This window comes from Pyrgilauda ruficollis, unplaced genomic scaffold (genome assembly GCF_017590135.1).
Source record: "Pyrgilauda ruficollis isolate IOZ18807 unplaced genomic scaffold, ASM1759013v1 scaffold2, whole genome shotgun sequence".
NCBI classification, from domain to species: domain Eukaryota; kingdom Metazoa; phylum Chordata; class Aves; order Passeriformes; family Passeridae; genus Pyrgilauda; species Pyrgilauda ruficollis.
This window is the reverse complement of record NW_024519206.1, coordinates 20,900,305-20,923,399: the sequence shown is the minus strand read 5'-3', so window position 1 is coordinate 20,923,399 and position 23,095 is coordinate 20,900,305. Positions and strand designations below refer to the sequence as shown.

The following is a 23,095-nucleotide window of genomic DNA, read 5'->3' as shown; positions in this document are numbered from 1 at the left end:
GAACGAGCACTCTCCAGTCCTCTTCTTTCCTCACCGCCACAAAGAAAAAGCAAAAATCCCCTCTAAGAGCTGCCGGCACCGTAACCCGTGCACCATCGGCAGCCGGAGCCACCTTTCTCCCCCAGGTCTGAGCATGCTCTGTCTGCCGGCAGTGTCCTATCGCTCCAGCTGGCTCACCTCAATTTGTTAGCCTCCCAGAGGTCAGCCTTGCATGCAGGATGATTTGCTGCAGTATTCCTGCAAATCCCCGACGGGCGGCCACACTGAAACAAACACCACCGCGCTGTTTGACGGAGCTGAGCATGTCTTGGGAGACGGGCGGCGAACTGCTCTGGGGAGGGGGGACACATGCATTTTGGAAATCCTGCTTTTGAGGATCATTAATGCCACTGCTACTCCGAACACTTCACACAAAAGAAGAAAACAATAGGAGAGAAAGGAAAAAAAAATGTCACTTGCTTGAAAGCCTTTCATCGTGCTTTCTAGTAATTCCCTTGGCACCAGGAAAGGAATTTCCCAGCTGTCACGGTCAGCAAATGGCTTTGAATTGAACAGGGATGTGATTGCCCTCCTTCAGAGATCCAGGGAACAGTATTTTCATACTAAAGTTATTTTTTATGGTGGAAACAAGTAATTCCTAAACACAAAGGCACAGAAATTATCCAGGAGCTTATAAGAGAATCTCCTACTGCACACAAGCTCATGGAGGTGAGCGCCTTAAACAAACCTTCACAGCAGAGCTTGAACCTGTGGGGGCTGAGCAGCTTCATGAAGATGGCAAACCAGATAGAACTGACTGGGAATACTTCCAGTTCTTATCCCACAATGGATCTACATGCAGCATAGCCCTCCAAAAGGCTCATGGCATGAAGTCACACCATTAAACACAGGAGTGAGACCCCAGCCCTGCAGGGACACTCCTGCAGGGAGATCACAAGCAAACATAGGAGGCTCTGCAAACCTGTTGATAGTATACTTGCAGAACACATCTTATTCTGTCTGTGAGGATTTTCCCTTTGAGACCTAACAGGTAAAATAAGAAGGATGAAAAAGAAGAAAAGTTCTCTAATACCTCCTCCCACATGCTCAAGGTGCACTTCAAGCTACATCACGAGCCTATGCTCGTCCTGAGAGGATCTCAGAGAGACGCTGCTCAGTCACATCTGCCTGGAGGAAATAAATAACAGAGAAGAGCAAAGAGAAGCAAGCTCATCCAATGCCCTCAGCCTGTCCTATTGGGACTAAGGAAATCCAACGTCACCCTTCTCTTTTTAAGACATCTCACTGTCCTGTTGCGCCTCTGAATACAAAGATGTTGCCTTGTGCGGAACAAGTCTGATATTTTTCCTCTGAATTTTGTAACTCTAGGAGTGGAGTTAGATTTGGAGCTGACTCCACCTGAGAAAACACATCTTGACTTTGTGTTTTGTGCACTTCAGAGAGCTCCACAGTGTGACCTACCTCCCACTGATGCTAACGAGAGCCTTTCCACTGACCCCACGGATCTTGGTTAGAGACTTTATCAGTGGGACCCCTGATAACCCACACATACCATGTGGGTCTCTTTTTCTTAGACAAGCTTTTATTTTACTGGAGAAGAAAGGACAACATATACAGACTGGTCTTCTATTTATGAATAAGCTTCTTCTCTACCCCTGGAATGAGTTATATTAATGGATTTCTTAGGCACAACTTATCACAATTATCACAAATGAGAGTTTAACCCCAGTCCTGAAGAGGGTCCTGTTTGTCGATCTGCCACACCACAAACTACAAAACTACATCATTAAGAGGAGGGGGAGGAACCATAATCAAATAATTCCAGCAACTGTGAAATAATAACTGTTAATTACTATTGCACCATAAGGCACTAAGTGTGGCAGTCCCAAGCTCCTCACAGTCAGCACCTACTACAAGCCGGTAAGGTCTGAATAGGAGATCTTGGCTCAGAACTAAGAATTCGATGAATATTTAATACCCCTCATAAAGTTGCAGCCTTCAAAAACAGCACCACATTTTAGAACTCCTAAAAAGCAGTACAGCACAAACAAAACTCATCAAGCTAGCAAGAAGTCTGAATAGATCCCTCTTGGTTTAGGGCTGACAAAGAGCAGGTAAATCATTATTTACTGAATCTTTGCAGAGCACATGTATGTTTCAGGGGTGCCTGCATCACTCTGAGTCACAGCATTTATTATTTATAGTCCCAGAAGGACTCTCTATAAGAAATTACTCCTCTTGCAGTGCTTTTGAACCTAAAGTGCATTTCACTTTGAGAGCACAAAAAAAAATTATGCCTGAACTAACAAAAAAAGTCTTTGTACTGACAAATACAAAAAGGACACAAAGGAAGCATTTGGTTTCTGGACACCAAGATTGGGACTTCACACAGAGGATGACATTTTGATTCTGTAGAAGCTAAAATTAAAACTCATGCCAAAAGGACCAGGAATTCAGCCAAATATTGAATATTGAAGAATATACTTTGACATGGTAAAAGGTATTTTTCTGAAGAATATCTCAGAGGCAAAACCACCCTTTGCTCAAGTGCTTCAAGAATGACATGCTCCCAGGCTTAAGAGATGTAGGATGCAAGTTTTACATAGATATTAGGTTTAAAAAGGTTTAAGTATGATCAAACATATTTTACACACATACAGGTTACATGTCTTGACATCATCCAGACAAATTCATAGATATTTATCCTCCTCTGCAGATGTGAGCATGTTTTATACATATAAAACATATACTTGCCTGCTATCTGAACTTGTCATGTGCTAAACTACTCACTCTAATAAACCCCTCCAGCCCTATTAGGAACCACCCTAGCAGCATTGCAGGGACACACTGGCCTGCTCCTGCAGCTGTATGTAGTGGGGGGCGGTGGGGGGTGGGGGGAGAAAGGTGTGGGAGAGTCACCTGCCAGTTCCCAAGGCCGGAGATGGCTTTGGTAGCTGTTCTGATTCAAGTTAGGTGTCACTTGTGCTCTTTCAAGTTCCCATTTGGCCATCAGTAATGACAGGTCAGCAGGGTGACAGAGATAAATCAATTCCCTCTCCTACAGCTTTGCCAACTGCGCACCTGCAAACGTAATTAGTGCCAATGTGTCTGCAAGGGAATCTGAGATAATTCATGCTCATAAGAGCAGTTTGGTAAGTCAATGATGTTTAGCAAGACTGACATGAGAAACCAAGGGTAAAACACTGCCTGTGAGATCCCTGGGTACGGCCTCACCCTGGTGCTTCCCACAGTTGCTATTTGTTAACTGCTTTTGCCCAGGCATCATCTGCCCTCTCTCAGATGACATTTCAACACTAAGCTACAACCTCACCTGAAGACACACATCTCCCATTTTACAGACAAAAAGACCGAGCCTGTCAATGGGATCTGGGTGGGATGCACCACACCAGCATCCATTAATATGGGAGCAGCTTCCTGTCAAAAATTACCAACAATCAAAACCTCTTGTGCATTCCAAGGTTGTATTCATGGGCTTCAGGGCTCAAGACAGAAGCTGGGGCCTTTAAGACCACAAGTGACAAAGTAAACATGGTAAAGGACAGAGAGGAATAAGTTACCAGCTCTGTCACTGTTGCTCTCAAAGAGCTGGTGGAGGAGTTGCCACAAGCCTGACACACTCTGCTCCCCACACACCTTCCTCCCATCTTCTATTCCCACTTCACTTGCTGTGCAGAAGGTCCAGGGACCTCCTGCACACCTGGGAAACCCTTCCTGGACCCACAACTTAGCCTCAAGTTGGAGGCCATGTCAGAATTACTTGCCCTGGGAATTGTGGAGGAAAAGGAAGAGAGCCTCTTCTCCTGTCTATTGACAGGATAGTCACAACCAGCAAGTCTCACAGATGTCTTAGGAAATTAAGATGTTACTATCACAGCAAAATATAGCTATTGAAAGGAAAAACATCCCTGAATGTGAACATCATAGGGGTGCCAAGGTATGGAAGAGACGTAACAGAAATACAAAACTGCAACAGGCACTTAGAGAGATCTATAGGGGTAAACAGATAACAATTGTGTGAAAGTATCCAAAGGACAGGGCTTAAGATGTCCAAGAATTTAACTGCCTTCATTGGATTATGCACCTGGTTTGCAAGTGGGCTGCAGTTGTCCCAAAACTGATGAGAAGATCTCAGTTCACAAGCAGAATTACAGGAAGGCTTCAAGGACCGAGGTCCAGGACTTGGATGATTTTTATGGGTGCTTTCTAACTCAGAATATTCTATGATAGGACTGTTGCCTGAAGCTGCCTTTGTTCTAACCTTCCACTTTTGCTATGTTCAGAGACTTTGTTCTTTCTTAAAACCTTGAGAATCCAAATCTACAAACCAAAGTCCTAGTACTTCATGGAAAGAACTCCACAAGGAAGCAGTAACAGCATCTATAATCTTGATCACAACAGCAGTTTCAAGCCAAGCTGGAGCATGTGCTTCAATTAGCCAGTCTCTGACAAATGTCTGGAAGTAGCTAGAACAGCAGCATGACAGGAAAATAGTTCAGAGCCAAGCTAAAGGAGAATCTAAATCAAATCAGGGGAAATAAAAAGGTTTACTGCCATTTTGAGTCCCGTAATTGCAAACTGATTGTTTTGCCTCCAACGCCCCCTTCAGCCACACCTGTACAATACATCCTCCTCACATTTTAAAGGATGCAGCCAGCATACAACCCAAGTCTATTCCTAGCTCAGCAGTGTAATATTAACAACAGGTAGGAGCACAGTATCACAGGATACCCTCCCTGCAGTGTAACCCGTTGGACTGATGCTAAGGGAGCACAAAACATCCATGTTCTGAGTGGGGAGCACATCCCAGGGGTGCTGACAATCACATGAAATTTTAGAACAAATCATTAGGTCTCACAAATCATAAAATAACTTATACAGGAGGAAAAAAAAAAATGGTGTTTCCTGACAGCATAAGCCATAAGGCTGAAAAACATCTGCTGGCCAATTAAAAAACATCCTAACAACTGGGTTTTGATTAACACTTAAAAATCTCAGTCTGATTTTCCCCAGGGAAAAGAATTCATACCTCATCCCGCATCTGATTACAGTATCATCTGAAGGCCCAGAAGAGAAGTAGTAACACATGGCTGCAGGCCAGGCATTTACTGTTGCTCTGAGGGCCACTGCTGCTACTGACAGGAGGGAGAAGAAAGCAAATGAATCATCTTTCTCAGCTTCAACATGAACCGCTGCACACAACAGGGAAAGTGTGATGAATACACTGAATTAATTGTAAAAGCTCAATTCGACTCCTCCAGGTGTCATATGCAACCATTTACAGTTCAATATCTAGGAAGAGCTTCATCATGCCCTCAGCAGCTTGAAAATTCATGGAAAGACTATTGAATTTAGGCATATTTATCAAGGGCACAGCAGCAAGAGGAAGAAGTCCAAGCCTGACCTGATGGGATATTTTTGTATTAGACTTGCTGTTGTAATTATCTGACTAGTAATTAAAACCAAGGTGGTTAATTTTTGCCCCCTTTTTTTCCACCAAGAAATCAAAGTATTATTTCCCTACAAGCCCTCCTTGAGACCCACTTGTGTGGAGTTTTTTAACACCCCATAAGTAAACAATATGACATACAATACACACAAGAAGGTGAAAGCTTCAGAGCAAAAGCAAGAAATATCTGTCGAAAGAGGAACACTTGCAAAACTACTGACACAGTTGCTATTCACCTGTGGCCCTTCCATGATGGAAGATTCCTTACCCAACCCTGTCACAGCAGCTCATTTCTGTTTTCCTTCCTTCCTTCCTTCCTTCCTTCCTTCCTTCCTTCCTTCCTTCCACCTCTGTTGCATCAAATGCTGAGTCAAGTCTTTGGCAATGAGAATCTCTTCAAGTAACTGAACTGTAACCTGGCTGTTACTGAGAGAGAAGCAACATCAGCCTAATAAAGCAACTGCTGCTCAAGACAGCTCCACTTAAAAACATCTGCCCTCATTCATTTTGTACAGCTCTGGATCCATGTGCTGGTATTTGCAAAGCCAAGAATAGAGTGGTCTTTCAGCTACTTTACAGAGTATTTCAAGACATCAAGGGCTCTTCAGACAGCTTCCTACATCAGGATGTGCTTTTCCATCTCTAGCTAGCATTGATGCAGCCATCCCCAGAGAAGCCACCTCGCACAAGGGGGGGTTGGAGCAGGGCTGAACCTTCTCACTGGCGAAGCATTCCCAAGATAAGCCATAGTAAGGACATAAGTGCTGCCACACCCAGCAGCCTCAAAGAGGAAGGTCTTGTGACCTTGAAGACAAGACTAAAATATACATATGTATTGGCCATAGGCAGTGAATCCTATCTCAAGTCTGGAGAGGTCAGAGATAGAGGACATCTACAACCTTCCTGCCTTGGCTCATCCTGCTTCACCCCTTCTGTGGCAGAATGATGTGCTTATATGTAACCTGCAGGCTGACAGGAACAATCTGCTGAGGTAGCCAACCCTTCCTCCCAGGCAAAGGGATTAAAGCTACAGCACAAAAAGCTTCTCTTGCAACTGAAGACCCAAATCTGCACCTGTGTTACTGCAGCAAGTATGCAAAATGAGAAAGCACAGAAGGCAGGGACTGAGGACTGACAACCATTGTGCTGAGTGACTTATAGTTACACAAAATAACGACCACTTCTTTACCATTGAGGTGATGAACCAAACCAAACCTCAAAATACACTAAAATAAAAACACTCTTGTCTCATTTAATATATTTAAGGCTTAAAAATAAGCATGCACACAAGAGTCCTGTGTTTCACTGGGACAATACATGCACATAAATTAAGCAAGGACTGGAGAACTTTGTATATAATAGCTTGTCTTGTGACCTCTGTGCTAAGTATATATATATATTTGTATATAATACATATGTATGACTATTGCAAAATTCATATAAAAGATTACAATTAAGACATAAACATATTTCTTTCTATGTTTATACCCACATTAAAAGATGATTAATTAGTGATTTTATAAATCCAAAGAAGTTAATTTCAATGAGCTGCTAGCTTACCAGCTTTAGCTTTATACTTTGACACAACCATTACAGAGTCAGCAGCTGAGATGCTGCAAAGCCTTATATAAATGTGTGTGGAACTGTCCCAGGTAACCTTACAGGAAAAGGGAAGGTGAGAACAACTCCAATTTTCATTTTCTATTAACTCTCAGGTCTCTACATGAACATGAATAACAACCTAAGTAGTAAAGAACAAACAGCCAGAAGCAAGGAGCAGAGGTAAGAACAAATCATTAAAAAGTGATAAGCACCAAGGGCCCTAACTTAGCTAAAGGCAGTAAAAATGCAGACACACAGGGAAAACCACATCATGCCTCCTCAAAATGAATCTGGTCGTATACTTTTAGTGCTGAGTAAGTGAACTGCCTCAGTGCAACACCACAGTGTCTGCTAGAAAGGACAGTATTTCATCTGTGTGCTTAGAGGTCTGATAACCTCTTTTCCCAGGTGTGTCTCTCCCTCCTTCTAAAGGAGAAAATTACACAGCAAATTAATCTTTGTGAACCTTTTCATTTTTCACTGCTCCTCCTCTTCCCTCCCGCCACTCCTCCTCTTCGTTGTGAAAGGTAAGCAGGAATATACTGAAATTAAAATTGAAATAAATGACAACAGGAGGAACAGCCTGAGTCTGGTTTGGCTCACAAAAATGAGTTTACGATATGGTTGAGTCAGTGCAAAAAAAGAGGTCATGAAAGCGCTGTCACACACCTTTCTGGAGAGAGCTTTTTGTCCACATAACTACAGATGAAAGCCTCATCTGCTCAGGGAAACTAATTTTCCAGTGCAAAGGGATTTCAATTCACAATCCACCACCATCCCACTCAATTTACATTACATGTGGCCAGCTGGGAGAGGGGAAAACAACAGCACAGTAAGACATGAAGCAATTCACAAATCACTCATTTCCAATGCATCAAAGGCGTACCAGTGAGTGCTCTCTGTAATGGACTGTGGTCACTCCATAACTACATCTGACTGTCTGCTTGCCAGGGGCACATGCAAAACCCCACCACATCCAGGGAATCACTGACAATACACAGCGCATTCCTCTTCTGCAGGGGAAGTGCAGTCCCTACGCACAAACTCAGAAGGGTTTTTTTCCTGGGACAGAGGCAGTTGATTTCAAATTCTTTCAAGGCATTTCCAAGGTAGGTTACATAGACTGTGCTTAAGTATTTCATTGGGCACCTGTGATTCAAAAGTCACATACAGCTTAAAACTGCACGTGAGTCTCTGAGCTTAAAGAAACCCAAGGTCTAAACTCTCAGCTGAGTACCACTCTTAGAACAAAACATTCACATTAGCACACCAGTGAAGAGAACTGAACTTCCACGAGTGTTATCCAGTGAAGAGTATGCAAAATTGATCCCTAAATATAATGAGTGACTTTTTAGTACCAAAAGACATCAAAAAAATCACAGCATAGCTTTGAGAACAATGTAACCGAAACATCCCAATCTGGTTTAGAAGCTCTAAGAAGGGAGAGCAAAGATTACTTTTCAGTATTAGCTATAAGACTTCACAAGAGGGATCTTTAAAAACCTATATGGTTTAATATCAGAGAACATAACTAGATGAATAAGTGTGCAAGCCCACTTCATACAAGGGGTACATAAAGCATAACCAGGAAACACATCACAATTTCTTGATGTCATTCAAGAATGGTCCTAATACACAACTCTGAGCTGAAGAAAGAGTTAGCTCTCTGAAACAGAAGTAGCCTATGCCAAATTTACACAACAAGGACTTCCAACAAGGACTTCCAACAAGGACACAACAAGGACTCAAATCCCATAATTAGCTGCTCTTTGCTTCTTGAGCAGCAAAGAAGCCAGCAGATCAGACTTTAGAGACATCTTTCCCTGCTAATTACATGATAACAGTTTAAAACAGAGATTGTATCACACCCACTGTCTCTCGAGAGCAAAAATACATGTATAATCAAATTGTTAAGGTAAAACAGTAAAAATATGGAAAGGCAATTAACACCATATACAAAGAAGTCTTTGCAACTGAAAACACATGATCTGTTTTCACTGAGAATAACATTTTCTCAGCTGAACTTTGGCAAGTAAGCTGCGTGGTACAAAACCCATTTTTTCATAAATACGAGAAACTCCTTCTGTTGTCAAACAAACTCTTATCCCTCTCATCTTTAATCCCAAGATCCATATATGCCACCTCCATACAAGAACCAAGAAATCCTTATTTAATATCAAAATGAGCCCTTGTCCCCTTTTTAAACACATGTGGCCTTCAGAATATCTAGCAGCTGAAGAAGGGGCTCCTGGGTGCAACTGAGCAGAGAAGTCCAGCTGCCAGTGAGTATCCAGATCTCTGTTGCAGTTTTTTAAGGCGAAGGCCAGAGGAGAGGAGAATACTTGCATGTGTGTTTTGAAAGGAAAAGATGAAACATTTCACCATGGAAAAGGGAAACATCAGTTGGTTTGGATGTAAGAATTGTGCAGCACAGCCTCTCACAGGTGTGACAAAGAAAGCTTTGGAGCACAAGATGGTCAAAAGGCAATGAAAACTGGAGGAAGAATGGCAAAAGCTTGTGAAACTTTTCAGGCGACACTGGAAAAAGCTTGAAGAGATGAAGGGGCAAATTACTGAGCTCTTTGCTTACGTGGCAGTTGTAAGGAAAACTTCCAAGTTAACTCCAAATAGCCAACTATACTTAAACACAGGTGTGTCTCTTCTCAAACCTAAACAAAACAACCCAAAAGAATAAAGAAGACCTAGGACTAAAATAAAGAAAAGGAAGAGAAGAAACAAGTAGGAGGGGAATAGACAACAAAAAAAGACTTGGACAAAGGATGTACAACAGAAGAAGGTGCAATCTTCAAAGACTGCTCTAGGGAAAGAAAAAAAAAAGACCAGACAGGAAAATTATCTTTTTTATCTGTATTTATCACTAAAACACCAAGAAGTTTCCAGTCATGAGCTCAAGACCTCATTGCACTGTATGAAGTAAACAAAATCACTGAAAACACAGGAGAAGAATGTGAGAATGCCAGTGCCAGCTGCAATGCTCTTGGATCAGCTGGTGGTAATTCAGTGAAACTGATGCTGTAAAATCAGTGCATCAGGAAAATTCAGCCTCCATCTCTCTTTTAGAGTATCAAGGATGCAAGAGGGATGACATCTAATTCAGTACCAAAAAGACCCAAATAAAAACATTTCCATTTGTATACAAAAACGATATATTACCTCCCAGTGAGAAAACTAACTCAAATCCATGAGGAAAGACATAGGTGACTTCATACTACCAAGAATATGTGGACAGCAACCAGAGCAGAGAATACACTGCATCCTCAGAAAGCACAGGTGACATCAAATACAAAGAAGCAAGAAACATGGCATGAAAATGAACTACAGGGGAGGAAAGAAAACAGAGCCAAAGAGAGCACTTTCACTAAAGGACAACCAGGAAAAGAAGCAGATAGAGAAAAGATCACAGAATATGCTGAGGGAAGGGTCCCATCAGGATCGAGTCCAGCTCCTGGTCCCATACAGAACATCTCAAGAATCATCATATGTCCCAGAGCATTGTGCAAATGCTTCTTGAACTCTGTCAGGCTTGGTACTGTGACCACTTCCCTGGGGAGCCTCTTCCAGTGTTCAGCCACTGTTTGGGTGAAGAACTTTTTCCTGATATCCAAACTAAACATTCTGTTCTCTGACTCAGCTTCATATCATTTCCTTGGATCCTGTCACTGGTCATGAGAGTGAAGAGATCTGTACCTGTCCCTCCTTTCCCCTCGTGAAGATATTGAAGACCACAATGAGGTCTCCCCTCAGCCTCCTCTTCTCCAGGCTCCAGTGACCTCAGCCACTCCTCACCAGGCTTCCCCTCCAGACCCTCCGCCATCCTTGTTGCCCTCCTCTGGACACTCTCTAACAGTTAAATGTCTCCTTTACATTGTGGCTCCCAAAACTGTCCCCAGCACTGGAGGTGAGGCCAGCCCAGTGCAGAGCAGAGCAGGACAATTCCCTCTCTTGCCCGGCTGGTGATGCTGTCCCTGATGCTCCCCAGGACACGCTTGGCCGTCCTGGCTGAGTTGTGAATTATTGAAAATTTCTACATATTTCCCTGTTTGCGAGGGAGGAAAAGTCCTGCACTCCCAAGGAACATCCTCAGTCTCTTGTAGTGCTTCCACCTCCTAAGCTGAGGTGCTGTGGTGCTGCATCGCCTGCTACAAACAAGGCTCTCTGCTCATGGTTAGCAGACACGAGCAGAGGGTGAAAAGAGAGGAGAAGGGGAGGGATGCACTGTAAGGTACCAAAGGATCAGCATTTCCATCTACATCAGTTCACACTGTTGTGTGACAGTAACACAACAGCTAAACCTGAACTACCCTCAGACTGCTCTTCAAAGGGACAGGAAAAGGCTCATTTTCTTATCCCACTTCAAGCCACTGAAATAAGTCAAATCTCCTTTCACAGAATGAGCTTTGCTTACCCCACACAGCGAGGTGCCAGGTATATACACCCAATGGAAGCAATGCTGCGGCTTAGATTTAAGGATGTGCTTACCTCCTGGCTGGATCTGCACTTTCAAACACATCTCCTTGTGGGCCAAGGATTTGCATTCTTACACATCTTTAAACTTTCCAGGACATGGCATTTATCATTCTGACTGTGATAAAGGATGGCAACACCCTGCTCGTTTATCTTGCTCTCAGTACACTCCAGAAAACAAAAATATAGATTTTTTTTTACTACAAGGTGGAGGACACTGATATCACTCTCCCTCTCTGATAATTTAACTATAGCATAACATCATCAGGTTTAAAACAGAAGAAGGAAGAAAAGGTTTGGAAAAAAAAAAGTGGGGGAAGCAAGATTTACTGTAAAAGAAACAAACAAAAAAACTTTACAGATCACATCTGAAAAGAACATCTCTATTAAATGTGATTTCAGAAGAACTGACAATTGATAAATCCATGTGCAGCTCCAGGTATTTCAGCCTAAATGTGGAAAATACACATTATTCTGAGTTTATGAAGGGGTTAGATTTATTACTACTTTTTATACACACTTTCTTGGTTCATTTTAGACATATTGCAAGATTTTCAACCAACAGACTTGGGTGCTCACCGATTTTTAAAGACAACAGCTCCCTATTTTTTAACATGTTTCTGAATTATATATGGGCTGTGTACTCCTTCAGACAAAGGAACTCTGAAAAATTATGTTCTGCCTCTATCCAGGTGCTTCAAGTAATCTCCACCCTCCCTCCTCCTCATCACATGAAGTAAAGATGAAGACTGCACAATGTGAGTCACGCTGCAGACCTGTTCAGATGCTGCCTCTACCTGACTCAACACAATCCATGTGTTGAGATCCTCATCTCAATTATCAGAAGCTGAAACTTTAGCTGCAGTGGGCTAGGCAGGTCCCTGAGAGGGTGCTGATTGGAACACATCCTCCACAAGCCAGCATTATGTCAGACTGGATCCAGCTCTTCTCACAAGTTTCTCCTGACGGAATTGCTCTCCTTCCTGACTTTCTCTTTGATGCCTGGCTAAGTGATTTTGGCTGCACCTGTGGTCTGCAATACATTTAACAAACAGCACAGCGTGCTCCATGACCTGGCTGCTCCAGAGCCACGTGCCTGTGGGAATGCTGCCTAGAGCATTAAGCCCACTGCATGTGCTTGAGTGCACACAGCCCATTTTGGACCTGCTTCATTACCCTTTTCTCAGCAAGCTTGCCTGGAGTTAATTTAATGCATTTAAGGACTGAAGACCAGCTTTGTCACCCTGCAGTGCTATCAAACATGTTACAGGCAGAGGATTTGGCCATATTCCATCTATGGGGTTTCCTTCAAAGTCCACTTCTGAAAACAGCTGGGCTGATGCTCGAGCAGTATGAGAACAGTGCTCCATCCAACAGAGATCACCACCACCATGGAGAGCTGCTGCATCCTTACACTGACCCTTGCATATCCAATCCCTCCCCTACCACAGGAGTGGGATTATTTCCAAGTCTCCTTATCTGATACTTTAAAAGTATGGAACAAAACTGGAATACACAACAGTGGTCCCTATATTCTGGTTTTACAGGCTTGGTCAGCTTAATATGATCGCTCTCTCGACTGCCACAGAAGGGCACTCGCAGTCCCCAGTCCAGGAAGTAGCATCAAGGACTCACAGGAGTAACCAGAGGCAAGTAAATGCTTTCCAGCTTCTGCCTCAGCAAGAGTCCCCTGAGCTTGGGGACTGTCATCTTAAGATCCAGATTCCCATGGAAGAAAGCTTTTTCCTTTTCAAGGGTGACTTCCAACTTCATCAACACTTAGGCAAGACGTAAAGAGCAGGAGGCCTAGTATAAAAGGACAGCTTTGAGAGAGAAGGGGGTGAGTCTGTGTTCAGAGCCACACCTGGATGTGCCTTTGCAGGGCAATCCCACCTCTGTCTACAAACAGGCTTCCTCCCAACCCAGTCAGAAATACCTGAACTATGCTTTCTACTAGTACTATATAAACTAAAAACCTTTACATTTCAAACACAAATCAATTATTTTCTGATCTAGCCAATTGAAAAATGATGAATGACAACAAGTTGTGAAATTTATCTTGTCACCAGCCTATAATTGCTACTTGGAGCTTCAAATTATGGCAGAAAAAAAATGAAGACAAAACTGAAGTGCTTATGGCTTATTTGGATTCTGGTTTACAAAGCAGAGCATTATCTTCATCAGTGTGTGAGGAAATGCAATTGCACTGTGGATCTTGACATCAAAAACCATCTACTTTAATTAATTATTTGAATATTGTACCAGCAAGAAAAGAATTACTGTAGTTATTTCAGAGTTGCTTATTGCTTTTATACATTGATCTGTCTGCAAACATTAATATGAATTTGTCAAAAATCTAAGTTCATTTTACTACAGAATTATTATGGTGTTAGGATTTAGGATTAGCATACTATGATTATTAGGATTCCTAACAAATACAAAAAATATTTTGAGGTCTTTCTAAAAAGTGACTGGATAAGGCTGCAATTTAAGTAGGTGAGATTGTCTACAGATGGAGAGTTAAGGATAGAGAATGACTAAGGAGTCCAATGCCAAAGAAAAAATAAAATCAACAACAAAACTACAGGTGGACTTCCAAGATTTCCAAGTAAAATTACAGTAGTTTAGGTGCACTTGGTTTAAAGCTCACTCATTCACCTTTCTTCACTAAAAAAGTCACCCTTAAATACCAGAAATAAAAGCCCACCAATCAAAAGAAGTGAAAGCTACATTTTTTAAAGCTAGCTCTGCCCCTCTGTTCTTCCCTCAGGCTTCCAAGTTCCCATCTCAGGACTGTCAGTAGCTGTCAGCAGATCATATGAGAAATTCATTTGAACATACAACATAACTTGACAGGCAATACATCAGAAAACCTAGATGTGACAACAGCAAATTCCACCAGATGGTCCTGGATCATATCTATCTATTAAAAAAATTCTGACAGAAAAAAAATTCTAACCACACATAAGCAGACCTTCTGAGGAATGAGAAAAAAAAATCTGGTATATGCACTGTTTCACCCTTTGTCCTAACCATGCCAGAAAAGGAGATACACAACAGCTCCAGCTTGTCATTAACAGTTTGTCCTGTCATTAATATCTATATGTGTATTTCATCCTCCTCTCCAAAGAAAAGATTTCTAAATAAAGATGCCTCTCTGTTAAAGGCAGTATGTACTACTAACAATGCTGCTTTTCAATTGATAAAATTCTGTCAATGACTCTGGAGCCTGGTCTTGCTCCAGCACCAGCCTGGTCTCCAAAACCATGTGGTTAGCCCTGGGAGTAGCTGCAAACTTGAAGCACATTCAAGACTCCCTGTTTGCCACCTTTCCCATCTCCCTGTTGCTCTGGCAGGCAGCAGATTCTGTTCAGGTTCGGGTTGCCTACAAACCTCATCAGCCTCTGCAGCAACTCTTTTAGGAGAGACCCTGGATTGCCTTGTCCACTGTCAGTAATGCAGGTCAAACACTGACAGCCCAAACCTACCCTCAATCCAGGTAAAACTGCCTTTGATATATGTGGAGTACAAATGACATTCCAGCAGGCACAACCTGCTCCAGCCTCAGGCCCACATGAAACAGTGCTGTGGTGGCACAGGGTCAGGGTCGGGACACTGTGCCGCCCTCTGAGAGACGAGCACAGTCCCATGGCAGAAAACTCCATTCAGAAGCAGCGCTGCATCTGCTTCACTGATGCTGTCATTGTTCTTCAGGTGAGCACCACCAGCCTGGCCACAGCAGCAGCTCAGCTGTGATAAAAGTGACAGGCCTATGAAATGTAAATCAAACTGGAGCAGGCTGTCACTGCTCAAGTGAGACCCTCAGGGACACCATTCCTTGCTCCTGTTCTGCCCCTGCCTTCTACAGCTGTGTGCAGATACATGTTTTGCTCTGAGAGAAGAAGTTGTGTGTAACTGCAAAAAACTACCATGTGTCCTTGTCCTCCCAATTATCCACGCTTGGAAGTAAAAGATATTTAGTCAAATATATATTTTAATTGGTAAAGCAAACAGACACAAATCTGAATGCACAGAGGGAAGGAAGACAGTGAAGGATGTGGTGTTACTTTATCATTGTTTAATAGGACAGGATAGTGCTCCAAGTCCTTTGGAAATCTGACAGTTGCTTTGAATACAAAAAACTTCTGTGGTAGGAAACACAACTACTCCCTGTCAGTACACAAGCTGCACTCCACAGCTCAGGGCTGAGATAATCTCTCTTCAGGCCAGTGTAGCAAAATCAGTTTCCGCTGAGAAACCAGACCGATCCTTTAACCAAGGAGTAGCTCTGTGTATCACACAAACCTTTTTTCCTTCCCTAAGGACAGCTCCTTCCATTATAGACTCTCCTTTGCTGTTAATCAAAGCGATCCCATTTTCTGAGTGAGAAACACCTGTGTGTGGGATTACTCCAGTGCGCTGTTTATTGTCTCCATCCAATCCATTTTACAATTATCACCTTTAGCACAGAGAGAAAGCTACTTTTACATCACAGACCTGAGAACAAAAAGCTTATGAAAAAGCCAGTTCTCCCCTCCTCCTCAAACTTCAGCAAGGAATATATGATTTTTCACTGTGCCTTTGTCATTTTGACATAAAAGAAAAAGTCAGTGACATTTTCAAGTTTTGTTGTTGTGCACCAGTGGGGTTTCAAATACTGCAGAAGAACATAATTACATTTATAGACACTTTTGACTGGAACTTAAATGTTGCAACAGCTCTAACAGTCTCTTAGAGATAAAAAAAAAATAGGCATTTAGCCCAAAGTGTATGTTCTGATTAAACTGAAAATGGACACCATCTTTTTAGTGGACTGCCTTTTGGCATCTAAAAGTTTTTTCTATAAATACTAGACTATGATTTTTCAAACCATTAACTTCCTACAGAGAGAAAAATACACATCTTACTATTTAACCGTTCTCAGCTGAAATACTGTAAAAGAGAAGGCGTAACATGTATTTAATAAAATTAATAGAAAGTCACTTCCTCCCATTCTGATATTTAATTATATCTCATTAGAAAAGCAAAAAATAGTGCAAATCAAAGCCCATGAATCAGCTGTTTACTTTATTTATTTATAGGCATTTATATAGTGCTCATCACCATAGCAACCAGGAACCTTTTCTTCTTTTTGTTCAAAGGAAAAGTTGTAATTTCAAAATGTGATCCTTTGATGTCACAGTGCAAATAGGTACTTAGGTCCTTTGCTGCAAACACTTAAGGCAGGTGCCTGAAGTACACCAACCAAGTCAAAGGTGCAATGAAAGAGACAGAAACAGAGAAAGAAAAAATAAAAGGAAAGGAACCATGAAACAAGTGAGAAAAAGGGAAAGAGTAAAGGGCTTTCTTATGAAAATCCACAATGCATCATGTCCCACAATAATCACCCCAGTACTTTTTACCTGTAATAGCAAGTGTCTGGTTCATGGAAAACAGTCCAATTAATGAAGACCAATCAGCATGTTCCAAATTGATGCTGAGGGCACTGGTGAATATTCTTAAGCAAGGATTTCTAAAAGGATAGTAGCTTAAAAATGAGGCTGCAGAGGGCTGTATCCCTTTTGAGAGCAGAGAAGTCAGGAGCCTCACTTTGACTACTACTCTTTTCTGATCCCCCAGCAATTAGGCATTACCAAATTCCCACAGAATTAACGGACCTTTTTAAAAATGCCATCTGCTCACAAAACATCAAAGAAATGTGTAAATTAGAACACTGCTCCTGCATACACCATTATAGAATGAATTACTAGGTATGTCCTGCAGTTGCAGCTTCCTCATGATACTGCTTGTAACTTCTTTTCAGACCCCCAAAAGAGATTGAAATTGGTTTTATGCTGTTTCATCTGGCTCCTTCCCACCATTGTACAGATGATACACATACATGAACAACACAGTATTTCAGATTCTTTTTAAAGCTAGTGAATTTCTAATTGGGAAAAAAAAAAATGTTTGGCCTGTTGTCATTTTGTTACGTAAGAGACATTATCATGAAGATTTCCTCAAGACACTGGTGTGTGAAGTTATTATCTTCACCTCTGCATTTAGCTTGATCCTAACTTCTTCATAAGCCAATACTGTCCAAAGCAGTTAAATAAGGAGTGTTCAGTTGTTACTAAACTAAACACATAAATCTTTAGTCAAGACTGGTGGTTATTTTGTAGTCTTTTTTTACACTGTATTCTAAATAGGGCAGAAGCTGCATGTATGACAGCAGGAAAAGTGACAAGTTCCTTATCTGGAAAAGCACCAGCAGGCACTGTTATCAGAGCAGACCAGCTCTTTTAAAGTGGATTGATGAAGCTATTTTTAAAAACACCTAATAACATCACAGAGGAGACTCTGATCTCTGCAAAGGTGCGCCGCACAGCTCGATACTCCTGGGAGGCAGCTAATGAAACTGAAGCTTGTCATACACAGACTGCGTCCAGTAATTGGCTTTGAAGCCTCCCAGCTGAGCCTCCCCCGTGCTGAGCCCAGTGCCTGCTCACAGCTTGTGCCGAACGCAGGCGGAGCTGGGCGCTGTCTGGCACGACCAGGTGTGAGTGGCCCTCTCTCCCCTGCCCTGCCAGCAGGCAGAATCTGCACACTTGGAAGGCAAAGAAAGAAACCTGCTTTCTTCCAGCCCCTCACACCTACCAGCTGGCTTCCAGGACAGGGAGACAGTTGTGTGGGAAAGGTGGCAAAGTGGTGGTGGAGAAGGGAACGTGTTCTACCACAGAAGGTGAAGGAAAGGGGGGGAAGACCTAAAAGGACAAGGAAGAGGGTCCCATGTCATGCCATTATCCAGCACAGCAGAACCACCAACAAATGCTAACCCTCAGTCAGTGTTCTGTGCCAATGGTGCAAAGTCCCTTAGGGACAGCCGCTGGCTTCCACAGGAACGCAGCCAGCAAAAGAGGGGAGCGTCACTCATCTTCCCCAAAACTCCACTGACCCTTCCTAGCCCACTCTTCCCTGACCTTTGTGAACCCACAGACCTACTCTACCTCTCAATGTAAACTTCAACACTGAATTCTGCAACCACCCTGGAACACAACCTAAGAAAATACTGTCCCACAGTGTGAGAAGATTCTTTGTCGTCTTGAAGAAATTTTATCTGCATAGCTGAGGATCTCTGATCTGATTCTGGCTCTGTGGTTTAATGCTCTCCTTTGCACCACCTTCTTCTTCATGATTCTTCCTGCCTCCCACTACTTCCTAGAAAAATCCACTCCCTCACAGCCTAGATACACCCTGACTGGAAAAGCCTTTTTAAATAGAAAGCAGTTTCTTCTGCTGAGAAAAGTCATCTATGGCTCTGATCATTTGATAGTTTTACTCGTGGAAGATCTCTAGATCTCTGTGTTTTAAAACACCTCCTAAAGACCTTGCCATGTTAGAGCACAGGCCAGACACATTAAAAACTCTGGGGAGCAGCAACTGAATGTGGGTTAATGTCACAGGGAACCACTTAAACCCACAGCACTTATGGAACACTTTAAAGCAACAACATTTAAGAGAAAGGGGGGTGAGAAAAAGGGGAATGAGAATATTCAATTTCCAGATGATTGAAGCAAACCTCAGTAAGTTCACAATGAGATGCAACTGAGGAGACTGGAAATTTAGCTGGAAAGAGATTTCCATATAGTCAATCCACATTGCTTAATAGAGAGTGGGTTCTAAGTAACTAGTTCCAAAACATTACCCAGGCATCCAGAGTACATGTTCATGGCACACTTCACAAGTGTTGGAAGCTGAACTCCAGCTTTGATGACAGCTAATTAAAACACAAAAGTGAGACTCCAAGTAAAACTGCCACCTTGCAATCATAAACCGTTCAAAATGCACTCTGGCAGAAAAGCAGACTGCAAGGCAGCTTTCCTGTATCTAGTTCACACATTTGGTATCTACCACGGTTTTGAAAATGACATTGCAAAATAAACACCCTGTCTTACAGCTGATGTGTTTAGCATAAGTCAGATTTGTTTCGGGGAGAACGTCCTTGCAGAGAACAAGAACTCTTCTGGTTCCCAGCTAAGTCAAGGCTTGAGCTAACAAGCCAATCAATCCGTTCAAGCGTTTTGAGATTGCTCTTAAAAAGAGCCGTTTCTGTTTTATTACCGAAGTCAGCAGTCACCCTTTAAAAGTCAGCATTTGTCAATAGTTACCCAGCTATGGCACTGGTGTGAAAACACTGATACGTTCCCTTGGCTTGAGCAGTTGTTCAGATACAGTCATTCTCATCAGAGCAGAGTGTGCCTCTCCAATTTCTTTATTTTTCTTTATCTTCATAGCCCATTTAAACACCGGGTTAATTGAGGGGGGCTGGAAGGAAGCAAAGGGACCCAGCAGACACTGGCGAGCCCACCCTTGGAATGTGCATGTGCAATACGTCCAGAACTGACACAGGCAAGAGAAACTTTCCCACCATGCTTAGTCAGCACGCAATAATTAAAAAGGTGCAGGGTGCGATAAACCCGGCATCCGTATCCATTGGGGTCAAACTCGCAAGTTCATTGCTAAGCTTTCGAAGCCGAAGACAGCTGTCGGGGGGCTAGGGGGGTGGTGTCCCAAGGCACTCAGCCATCACGGAGAACTGTCAGGAGAACATAATTACATCTTTCTCTGCCCCAGTAGGCTTTAAACCTGCAGCGCCTGTGACCTCTGGGGAGGTTATCCCAGCTGGAACTGAACAGCCGCCTGCTCCGCTCACCCTCACCGCGGCTGCCGGGCCGGAGCGCTCTCGCTGCCCGCCCGTGCAGAGCTGTCCACGGCCGCGGCGCCAGCCCCGCTCCGGGAGGGTTCCCCGGCTCGTCCGCCTCCCCGCCGTGGGGTCGCTGCCGACCACGAGGGACATGGCCCCGCTCCCCCCACTTCCTCATCACCCGCTCTCCCTTCGGGAAGAAGGCGACAGCTTCCACCGCCACCCTCCACGAACCGCCCCCTGCGGGAGCCCGGGCCGGCCCCCGCCCCGCGCCGCCTCACCTGCCGCCCGCGGCAGCGACCGCCCCTCGGCCCGGCCCGGCCCCGCCGCCCCGGCCGCCTCCTCGCTCACGGTGTCCCCGCCCGGCGGCGGGCGGGAACGGGGCGGGTGGGCCTGGCAGGCGGCGGCCGCGCATGCCCGCTGCGGGCCAAGGGCATTGTGGAGGCTGCAGTTCGCCGGGCCCTGAGGGCGAGCGCCGTGCTTGGGCGCTCAGTGCACAGCCTGTCCCCGCGTTCAGCGCACACCGTGCCCCCGGCCCTGCTCGGGGCTGTTCCGCGCACACCCTCCACACGGTGCCGGCTCCCACCCCTGCTCCCACCGCAGCCCGGCGGGTTTCCCTCCCGGCTCTCTTCCCGGCCCCCCCAGCCCTTGCCTCCTCGGCTGATCGGTTTCCTGGAGCCTTCTGCGTTGCCCACCTTCAGCTCCTCGTCTTTCTCCCAAATCTCCTCCAGCCTTCACAGAATCATAGAATCCTCGAATCATCAAGGCTGGGAGAGACCTTTCAGATCATTCAGTCCAAGTGTCCACCCAGCACTACTGCTGTCACCCCTAAACCCAGCACCAGGTCCAAGTGTCTCTTGAACTCCTCCAGAGATGGTGACTTCAACACACGCTTGGGCAACCTATTCCAATGCCTGACCACCCTAACAGGGAAAAATTTGTTTCTAGTAGCTTATATGAATTTCCCCTGTCCCAGTTTAAGACCACTTCCTTTAGTCCTCTCATGCTAGGCATGGCAGAAAATACCTGCCCCCACCTCACTGCAACCTCCCTTCAGGCAGAGGGCAATGAAGCCTTCCCTGAGCCTCCTCTTCTGCTGTACCTCCCATCACCTCCCCACACTGTCCTACCCCTGTTGCTCTGGGTCCCTTTCTCAGCCTCTGCTCCCCCTGCCTGACAGGCTCCTTCCTTGCTGCCCACACTCCTTGCCCTCTTCCATGCAAAAAGAGGTGGTAAAGCAGAGGGCAGCCGTCCTTACGATGAGTACATGGCTCCAAATCCACCAGGAAAACCTGACAGATCGCAGGCACAGGTATCCTTAGTGGAGAAAGGTTTCTTCCCACCAGGGAAATTGTGACAGCGGTGGCAGGTCACATTCACATGGTGGTGTTTGCTCTGGTCAAGCTTCACCAAAGCAACCCAGAGATCATTACAGCTTGAAAAACCAACCGAGAGCATGCTGAGCCTGCACCAATAGGCTGGATCGCCTGAGCAGGCGGACACGTGTGTGTAACAGCACCTCTGCTCCCAGCCTCTCCCAAAGTCACTGGGGCTTTTGTCATCCACTTCACTGAGGCTTTTGTTTCTCATGCGAGCTTCCCGTTTCTAAACCCGTACAGAGCTTTCACTCAATGGGAAGGACAGATAGAGGTTTGGTACCATCTTTCACATTAGCTGGTGTTTGTATGCATAGCTAAATACTCCCAGAGTGACAGGACTGCTAAACATGAATGCAGGAATTTAATATAAAAGTTTAACCAGTTTGAAAAGTTTGCTGCTGAAAAGCTGATAATCATTTGGGGGAAATCAAGTCTAAAAGCTTAGTGCTCCTTTCTCCAGCCTCCTTTTTTCTGCCTTGCAGATTTTGTAGCTAATAATCTGAAGAATTAACTTGTGTTACAAGAGATACACACAAGAACTGAGGGTTTTCAGGAATGCTTGTTGCTACTTAAAATTTCATTTCATTACAGTCTCTGTGAATTCTAGTGTTGAGCTCCCATGGACTGACAAGGCAAATGTCAGGCTTCTGAGATTTGTTTTTCAGTTTGTTCAAGAACTACTACACTAATGAACTGCATTTCAAGAGACACCATCTACTCTGCTTCTCATTAAGTTTCTTAGTTATAGTCCAGTCTTGGATATACTTCAGAATGCTGGACCCACATCCCTTTAACTAGAGCAACAGTGCCAAATAATCATGATCATAATTTTCATTATTTAATTGGAATTTTCGCTGGAATAAAAGTCACTATTTCAACAACGTTTAGAGATATCTATTAATCTTCCCAAAGCATTTGTGAGTAGAAATCCTGACTAAGATTTCACAAATACCTGCTTGTATATTCACGTAAATGTAATCTGCAGTGCTACTTTTCCTCCTTGTTATGAAATATTTAATGAACCAGTCAAAAGCCAGACACTACCGTAATTTGAATCAAGTGGCCAGTCACGTATCACAGACGATGAATGGCTAAAGACACAGACATAATCGTTCAAGAAAAGAAGAACACCCATAAGCTGAAATGTGTTTCTATGAAATATTCATAGGGTTGTGGTGATTTATTGTCAGGTCTGCTTCAGAATAACCTGCAGTGGGAAAAAGAGCATAATCTGATAAACTTTTCATGCAAAACAGTTCATTTGTTATTCCTGGAGTAAGAACTTTGTAGGCCCACATCTGTTAAAGCAGATCGTCTGTACGGGGTAGGGATGAGTTTTCCTTAATGCAAGGTTTACAAGGGATACCTACTGGAAGCAGTGTGAACATGCTAATGGCAGAGTCAGCCCCTTCAGGTGCCCAGGCACAGGTGCCCTAATGCAATTTTGGACAGTTTATGTTGCCCAAGACATCTGCACAA

General features: G+C 43.8%; 1 protein-coding gene across 6 annotated transcripts in view; it reads right to left on the bottom strand.

Annotated features, from left to right (window-relative positions):
• Nucleotides 1-20,573, bottom strand: part of POMGNT2 (protein O-linked mannose N-acetylglucosaminyltransferase 2 (beta 1,4-)) — a 31,136-nt gene extending 10,563 nt beyond the window's left edge. For 3 of the 6 annotated variants that reach the window (XM_041466692.1, XM_041466697.1, XM_041466693.1), the window contains exons 1-2: nt 20,519-20,573; nt 11,570-11,722 (exon numbers count right to left, since the gene is read on the bottom strand). The gene's annotated coding sequence lies outside the window, so the exon portion shown is untranslated. Of the gene's footprint in view, nt 1-177; nt 195-11,569; nt 11,723-20,518 lie in introns of those variants that run through there. The other 3 variants (XM_041466695.1, XM_041466694.1, XM_041466696.1) reach the window with 3 other exon arrangements.
• Between the last annotated feature and the right edge of the window lie 2,522 nt (nt 20,574-23,095).